The following is an 8,554-nucleotide window of genomic DNA, read 5'->3' as shown; positions in this document are numbered from 1 at the left end:
CCTGGTAGCATGGCGTACGCGCCGACTTGCTTCGCACCTAGATTGGGCATCGCGTAGATCTGACTCTGGTAGATAGGGTGCACATTGGACTCACATGGGTTAGCTTCAGTGGCGGGATTGTGGACGGCATTGGCTCCTTTTCGTCGTGGTGATAATATCCGACGAAGAGATTTCAAAGTAGCAGTCTTGTGTGTCGAAGGAGAGTCAACCGCACTACGGTTGACGTCCGTCGTGTGGGGTGGGAAGGTCGTTGACCCAGAGTTAGTTTGGCTGGCCCGCCATTTCTTCCATCTGAGATTTAAATATTTGGACATGATAAATTCGAATACATAGTAATCAGTCACACTGGTTCTTGGAAGAGGTTCATCTGATTGGTAAATCTCTAATAAAAGCGAATTTCATTAGTTCACAGTCAAGAATCATTTACTTTGTTTGAGCTTTCGCCTACTCTTTTTTACAGGCGAAAGTTCACACAAGGTAAAATATTTTGTATTGTGAACTAATGAAATTCGCTGGAATGATTTACACTGGTTGTGACGTAAATAACGGATAATACTTTACCTTACTATGTTACTAAGTTTGATAAACAATTAGTGTAGTGTGCAATATTCAATCGTGCCTACAAACAATAAAAGGAAGCTCATAGCTGCACAGATTTTGACGTGAATAAAATACGAAAATGCTATGCGTTGTGTATCAGTCACGGCATTCTCGAGGTAATAGAATGATGCTGAATGTAATTATACCAATGACACATACGGAATACATGAGGAAAACTGATTTTAATTGGAAAGCTACGAACGCAAGGAATAAGGTGTTAGTATTCGATCTATTGAAGACAAGTACCTTCTGACACAACACGTTGTCACCACAATGATAACGAGAGTAAGGGCACTTCCTGCTGCCGCAGAGAATGCCATATTGTTTATGTGATCGCTAGATTCTGTGAAAAATGAAAGCAAAAACATTAATCGAAGATAGAGATAAAAGAGTGGGAGAGAGAGAGAGAGAGAGAGAGAGATTTTGGACTCCAACAATTTTTTTCCACAATATTTTCTTGGTAATATATAGATGGGGTGTAGATCGTATCATTGTCAAAGCTTAAGATTTGATGAAAAACTGTCGAAATCTGTCATCTATATTTTAGCCATAAGGGGATATGCGGAATAGTATTAATGAGTTTGGGGAATTTTGGTAAAAAATCATAACACTCAGAAAAATGCAAATATTGCCCTTTTGAACAATTATACATTGAAATGGGCTCAATGAAGCATTGAATTGACAAGAGCACAAAAAGCATTTTATACGACAAAATTCTGTATGTTAATGACAGAATATAACTTTTTTGGAGAAAAGGCAGATATACCTACATTCCCTCAAAAAACCCGTTTTCTATGCACATCCAATATACCCAAACATTTTTTTTTTTTTGCATGCCTGCCAATCTCCCTTAAATTGTATCAATGGTACAGTCCTCAATCAACACACACTTCGCCATCTGTGTCCTACTGTGGGGTAGTCCTTAGGCCCCAGACCACTGATAAGGCATTGAAAAACATTTTTAATAACCTAAAGGGGAATCAAAAATTTTCCCTTTGGAACGATTTTCCCGTACATATTTTTGCCCTTTGGCTAACTAATATAATGACAATGAATCAATGCCCATTAAAGATTGAGTGTTGTTGACTTATCAATGGAAGTCCTTGCATATATTATTCTAACGAGGGTATTCAAAGCGTTATGAGATAGAAAATAGATGAATAGGAAGTGCAACATGTCAAGGAACTTTCTACCGTTTGCTTTCAGAGTAATAGCGCCGCGATGCACTTCATTGACAGGTCAATATAAACAGGAATTAAGGAAACAAGAATGATCGTCAAATATGCAAAATGTGTTTCTCTGCTGTGACCACTTTCCTATTTTAACATACACATATTTTCTACCTCACATGATCCGGTGCATAACATCTCTCACTTTGGAGAACTACTCCTTTATTGAATTTTGTTTTACCTGTAGTGTGGTTTTCTTTACGTTTCTACTAAGGAAGCAATATATGATTATAAACAATTAGGGACCGACTGTTTTATGACCCATCTTACATCTATAAAGGACATTGAAGGCAATTAATGGCTCGAATTGGACCAAATCGACGCAACTACACAGAAAACTAGTGACTGAGAATCAGTGGTTTTACACACTGATCCATATTCTAAGGGACAGTGTGTAAGAACTTAGGGACGTACCTCTGTTAGTAACTTTCTCCTTAACTGTCCTTACTACAGACACTTACCATCTTGACCTTTGGGTGTCGGCTGATTACAAGCGCATGTTATCGATGGTTTTAAGGAATCGACTGCAGAATGGTATGAAGATATAAGTTGCATGACATGTCAGCATTGTATGCGTAAGCGCGGACGACTTTTTACGATACATTTTTTCGAAGGATTTTAGGTGTGGCTTACATTTAAAAAACTTATGGCGTTTATGACTCCCCCCCCCCCCCCCCCCCACCACCACCACCACCACGACCACGAAATAATTAATAAAAAATAAATAAACAAAAAAATGCCGAGATTGATCTTACGGATGTGATGCATTTAGAAATCTACAATGTGATATTTTCCGATATTTTGTATATCAAAGCTACGTCGAAACTAATCAAGAGGCATCACTCGTCATAGCATTATGGTTTCAAACGTGCATAAACGATAAGTTTATCTTATGTATTGTTGTCTTTCCGTTACAGACTTTGTACTCTCTATTTACTCTTATTTGCCAAACAGGTCAATGGCTCTTGCTAATTCCTCACCACTCTTTATCTTTAATGTCATGATTTGTACGTATAGGCCATGTGCGCATTGCACATGTAGGCATACGTACATGTAGTACACTGCCTTGTGCACCGTATATGCTTTTCATGCTGCTTTATTTGTTCTTCAATGAGAAGTTGCGCAAATAATAAAATGAAGTTACATGAAAATTGAATTGGATAGAATAAAATATCTTTGCAGAGTTGTCAGCTAAATACAACAGCTAACTTGCGCTTTTATGATGTACTTGTGACAAAATTGTAATTGTCACATGGACCACTATTGAACAAGAGGCAGCAACTGCTTGAACATAACAGTTTTTTTCTTTGGATTTTCGGTTGTTCATACCGTAGATTGTTTTATGTTCATATTTTGTGAATGTTTAGTTTTGCATAAAAAAAGGGTAGGAAAAGAGACCATGTTTCACGTGATTCAGTGATACAAGATGCACATTCGATGTCTAGATTAATATGGTTTTGTTACGTTCCACAATATATTGCTGACTTTAGTATCGTTATTTACAAAGAACTATTATGATTATGCAGAAGTGATAATATGATACGGAGGTGGGATGTAAACAGACATGATTGTGTAATTCACAGCCTTATTACATTAGTATAAATTTTGTGTAGTTGTGTTTTTAATACACAAACCAAAAGATGACTGAGCGAAAACATTAATTCCTTTGCTTTTGCTTTGCTTTTTGTCAACATAACAACCTCTCTTTCTGGTCAAGACTCACCAATGTAGGCCAATACCTTCCCCCATCCTCCGCACCAACGCTCGTTATCCCCCGGGCAAGGTATCCCGCAGTTGTCCGTTAAATTCAGCCGATGAAAGTGATCAAAACACATAAATTCACATCCACACGTACACTCCGTCCCGTTAGAGATTCCGGCAAAGGGATACCCGCTTTCTCGGCAAAACGCCGTGCAGTTATCGGAGGTTAGGCTTGCACGGCTGTAATTGAACCGGTAATCGTCCCTCAAGCATTCCTCTTGGTAGCAACCAATGTAGTAACCGTCTGCGAGTATTCAAAAGACAGTATGTCGTCATCAGTTTTTGCATAATATTCATTAATTTCATTAGACGAAACATTGATTTTTGCCAGAAAGGAACATACTCTCAGTTTGTATGTAGACTTCTCTAAAGCGTTAGATAGGCCTACGACAAATCACGGCATGCTATTATACAAACTTGCCCGTTATGGTATAACCCCCTAGAATGGTTCTGGGTTATTTCCAAAATTGTTATAGATAAAACCCCCCAAAAAAAAATGAATTTTGGAGATTACACTACGACTGGATGAATAATAATCTATATCCGTTTGTTCGAGGGTTATATTTCTTGGAGAAAGCAACTTTTCAACATTAGTAGAAATGGCTCGTCTACGTCCAATTACGTACTGTGTCCTTGTCCCCCACAAGGAAGCCTTCCTGGCCCATTATTGTTCTCTATCTACATGTTAGTGACACTCAAATTTCTGTAAATGTTCTTGTATTTATTCTCTTTGCTGATGGTTTAAATTCATTTTATACTTAAAGCGATTCTAGAAGTTTTAATGAAAAACTTTAATATAAATGTGACAATTTTTTATACATGCGAATAATCATTTTGAATAAGGGAAATATATATATTTTTGAAATATTTAGTAACTCTGTTACTCAACTTCCTGACCAAGTGATAATTGACAATGCTGTCATTAAGGAGGTCAAGACCACAAAGTTTCTAGGAATTACAGTAGCATTGAAAATAAGCAAAGCTGGAATTATCGATATCGATAAGATATTTTATAAGTTAGTTACAAGAAATATTGGTATCATCAATTATCAATTATTCTCCCCACGTCAATACTTCTTATATTGCATGCAACTCCATTCTACCTTACCTCAATTATTGCGTATTGGTATGGGGAAATTAAAAAAAAAAATAGACAGAGTATAATTATTTGTTATGGAAAAAAGCAATGCAAATGATATGCAATGCCGCTTATAGATCACATATTAATGTATTGTTTAGTGAAAACCGCATTCTTAAGATTACTGACTTATATCAACTTCAATTGTGTTGTTTTACAAGCAATGTAGAAAATGATTGAAATCTATACTGTCTATAAAGCTGTATCAAAGGAAATGTTCCAACAGAATAATGTTATACATGATTACCCACCAAGAAATGACTGAGATATACAAAGCAAAGCTAAGGGTATATTTATCAACAACAACAACAAAAACAAGAGACCCGTGGGTCTAGCGCTCACCTGAGTATCGCAAGTTCACCTTTCACGCAGTCACTAATCTAAATTATTCACAGCTCTACCAAAATTTGATGAGGCATTCTCAAGTGGAAGATGAAAATGTACAATAAGGGCCCAATTTTTTCAAGATTCCTTAATTTGGGGGAATTGGGGCCCCCCTGGGGCCCTCTGGGTGGGGCATGGTGCCCAGTTTGATAAATTGAGATCCTGACCACCTAGGGATGCTACCTGCCAAGTTTGACAAAAATCCATCATGAGGTTTTCAGGAAGAAGATGAAAATGTACAATTCAGGCCCCCATTTGGACCCTTCCAACCACCCCCCCCCCCCTACCCCCAAGAGGGGCACCCCTGGATCTCCTATGAACAAACTTGAAACTACAGTCATTAATGTACTCACTCATACAGTAGTATTATCTCAGCTCTATAACTTCTGATTCTAGAGAAGATTTTTAAAGATTCCTTCATTTGGGGGTTTGGGCCCCCTGGGGGCCCCCTGGGCGGGGCATGGTGCCCATTTTAACAAATTGAGATCCTAACCCCCTAGGGATGCTACCTGCCAAGTTTGGTGAAAATGGTCATGGGGTTCTCAAGAAGAAGATAAAACTGTACAATTTAGGCCCCATTAGGACCCCTCCTCACCCCCCCCCCCCCCCCTGGGTCCCAAGGGGGGCACCCCTGATTCTGCCATGAACAAACTTGAAACTACAGTCATCAATGTGCTAACTCATAGTATTAACCTAGCTCTATCACTTCTGGTTCTAGAGAAGAAGATTTTTGCGGATTCCTTAATTTTGGGGGGTTTGGGCCCCCTGGGGGCCCCCTGGGTGGGTCATGTGCCCATTTTAACAAATGGAGTTCCTAACCCCCTAGGGATGCTACCTGCCAAGTTTGGTGAAAATGGGTCATGGAGTTCTCAAGAAGAAGATGAAAATGTACAATTTAGGCCCCATTAGAACCCTTCCCCACCCCCCTCCCCTGGGTCCCAAGGGGGGCACCCCTGATTCTGCCATGAACAAACTTGAAACTACAGTCATCAATGTACTAACTCATAGTATTAACTTAGCTCTATCACTTCTGGTTCTAGAGAAGAAGATTTTTACAGATTCCTTAATTTTGGGGGGTTTGGGCCCCCCTGGGGGCCCCCTGGGTGGGGCATGGTGCCCATTTTAACAAATTGAGTTCCTAACCCCCTAGGGATGCTACCTGCCAAGTTTGATGAAAATCGGTCATGGGGTTTTCAAGAAGAAGATGAAAATGTAAAGAGTTTACGCACGACGCACGACGGACGACGGACGACGGACGACGGACGACGGACGACGCACGACGCACGACGCACGACGCACGACGGACGCCGGACGAAGGGCGATCGCAATAGCTCACTTGAGCCTTTGGCTCAGGTGAGCTAAAAAACTTTAATTGCAGGTGGGTTTGATGAATATTGAGAATCATAACAAATATCTCTCACATGGATAATGCGGTAGGCGTGGATTTGGTTGTCACGGACCATATCCCGTGCTGGATCTAATCGCAATAAAATTCCGGCAATCATATCAATATATTTATCACATACACTATGATATAACCATAAATTTAACTACAATGAATCCTAATCACGTGCAGGCTCTAGATTACAATAAATTGATCTGACAACCATCATGCTGCAGGGTACAGATCTCAGGCAGCTACAGCGTAAGGGAATCCTTGCCCGAGGAATCAATTTGGAAAGAACCAGCAACGGGCTTGTTCACAGGAACATCTATGAATAAACCGTTTTTATCATTTATACGGATTTCTCCTGTTCCATAACTACGGAGCAAAAGATCACCCCATCCCTATGCCCCAAGAAGACCAACACCCTGGTACCGCCAACCATCACTATATGGTGCAAGTACACGGTTGCCAAGTAAAACTCTATAGCGAACAAAGCACACACCAAATTCCAACAAAATACAGGTTAACATATTATAAATACATTGTACAGACAGCCGGTCCACTGCATGAGTGGAGAAGAATATAACACTCGGCTGATACTGTATTCAGTTCAGATAGCACCCTTTGTAGATGCCATTCTGAATAGAAAAAAAAAACAGACTGGACAAATCACCCTAGTTGACTAAACAATCTGCATAAAATGCTTAAGTGTTTTGCATTAATGATAATGAAGTGTGTATAGCTAGCGTACGTTGACTGCTAAAAGGTTGGGTAATTTGGGAGCATACTAATACATGTAGCTCTATTTTCAAAAAAATCGGCTGTGAAGGTTCTGAATTGAGCTACTATTGATTGAAATATATATGTGTATACATATATATATATATATATTTATCACTTCATACATTTAGATTTGGTTGGGATGGATCTATGACATCGTGCAGACTCTAATCACAATGAAGTGACTTGACAACCGTCATGTCGGCCAGGTAAAACTCCTACAGCCTAAAGGAAACCTATACTTGAGGAATCCATTTGGAGGAAACCAGTAATGGACTTGTTTACCAGGAACATATATAAGTCAACCGGGTTTTTTTATCATTCATTCAATACGGATTTCTCCTCTCCCACAGTTGGAGAGCAAAACATCACCCACTCCCTATGCGCCAACAAGACTAACACTGAGGAACTCTTTACATGATTTAGGATAAGAACAAGGTTGCCAGGGGCAACACTAGTAACCAAGACACACCAAATATGAGCAAGTTACACCTGCTGTAATACACTGTGCAGCCGATTCATTGCGTGAGTGGAGAAAAATGTGATACTCGGCTGATACTGAATTCAGTTCAGATGGCACCCATTTGCAGATGCCATACTGAACAAAAAGATCCGACTGTATAATTCACCCTGGCAACTATACAAACTGAATAGTCATGCTTAGCGTGTTTCATTAATGATAGTGAAATGTAGCTTGCGTACGTTAACTGCTGAAGGGTTGTAATACACTGTGCAACTGGTTCAAGACACAAACCAAATTTGAGCAAGTCACACCTGCTGTAATACACTGTGCAGCCGGTCCACTGCATGAGTGGAGAAGAATATAACACTCGGCTGATACTGTATTCAGTTCAGATAGCACCCTTTGTAGATGCCATTCTGAATAGAAAAAAAAAACCAGACTGGACAAATCACCCTAGTTGACTAAACAATCTGCATAAAATGCTTAAGCGTTTTGCATTAATGATAATGAGGTGTGTATAGCTTGCGTACGTTGACTGCTAAAAGGTTGGGTAATTTGGGAGCATACTAATACATGTAGCTCTATTTTCAAAACATCGGCTGTGAAGGTTCTGAATTGAGCTACTATTGATTGAAATATATATGTGTATACATATATATATATATATTATCACTTCATACATTTAGATTTGGTTGGGATGGATCATGACATCGTGCAGACTCTAATCACAATGAAGTGACTTGACAACCGTCATGTCGGCCAGTAAAACTCCTACAGCCTAAAAGGAAACCTATACTTGAGGAATCCATTTG

At 39.4% G+C, this 8,554-nt stretch overlaps 1 long non-coding RNA gene across 1 annotated transcript; it reads right to left on the bottom strand.

Annotated features, from left to right (window-relative positions):
• Positions 1–218: 218 nt before the first annotated feature.
• Positions 219–2,345, bottom strand: LOC139715165 (uncharacterized). Its single transcript, XR_011709799.1, has 3 exons — positions 2,291–2,345; positions 847–943; positions 219–291 (listed from the first exon to the last, which is right to left on the bottom strand). It is a non-coding gene; the product is annotated as an uncharacterized lncRNA (long non-coding RNA).
• Positions 2,346–8,554: the final 6,209 nt, after the last annotated feature.

This window comes from Diadema antillarum, unplaced genomic scaffold (assembly GCF_040938485.1).
Source record: "Diadema antillarum isolate AM-2024a unplaced genomic scaffold, OU_Dant_1.0 seq00002970_RagTag, whole genome shotgun sequence".
Taxonomy (NCBI): Eukaryota; Metazoa; Echinodermata; class Echinoidea; order Diadematoida; family Diadematidae; genus Diadema; species Diadema antillarum.
This window is presented reverse-complemented; position numbering and strand designations above follow the sequence as displayed.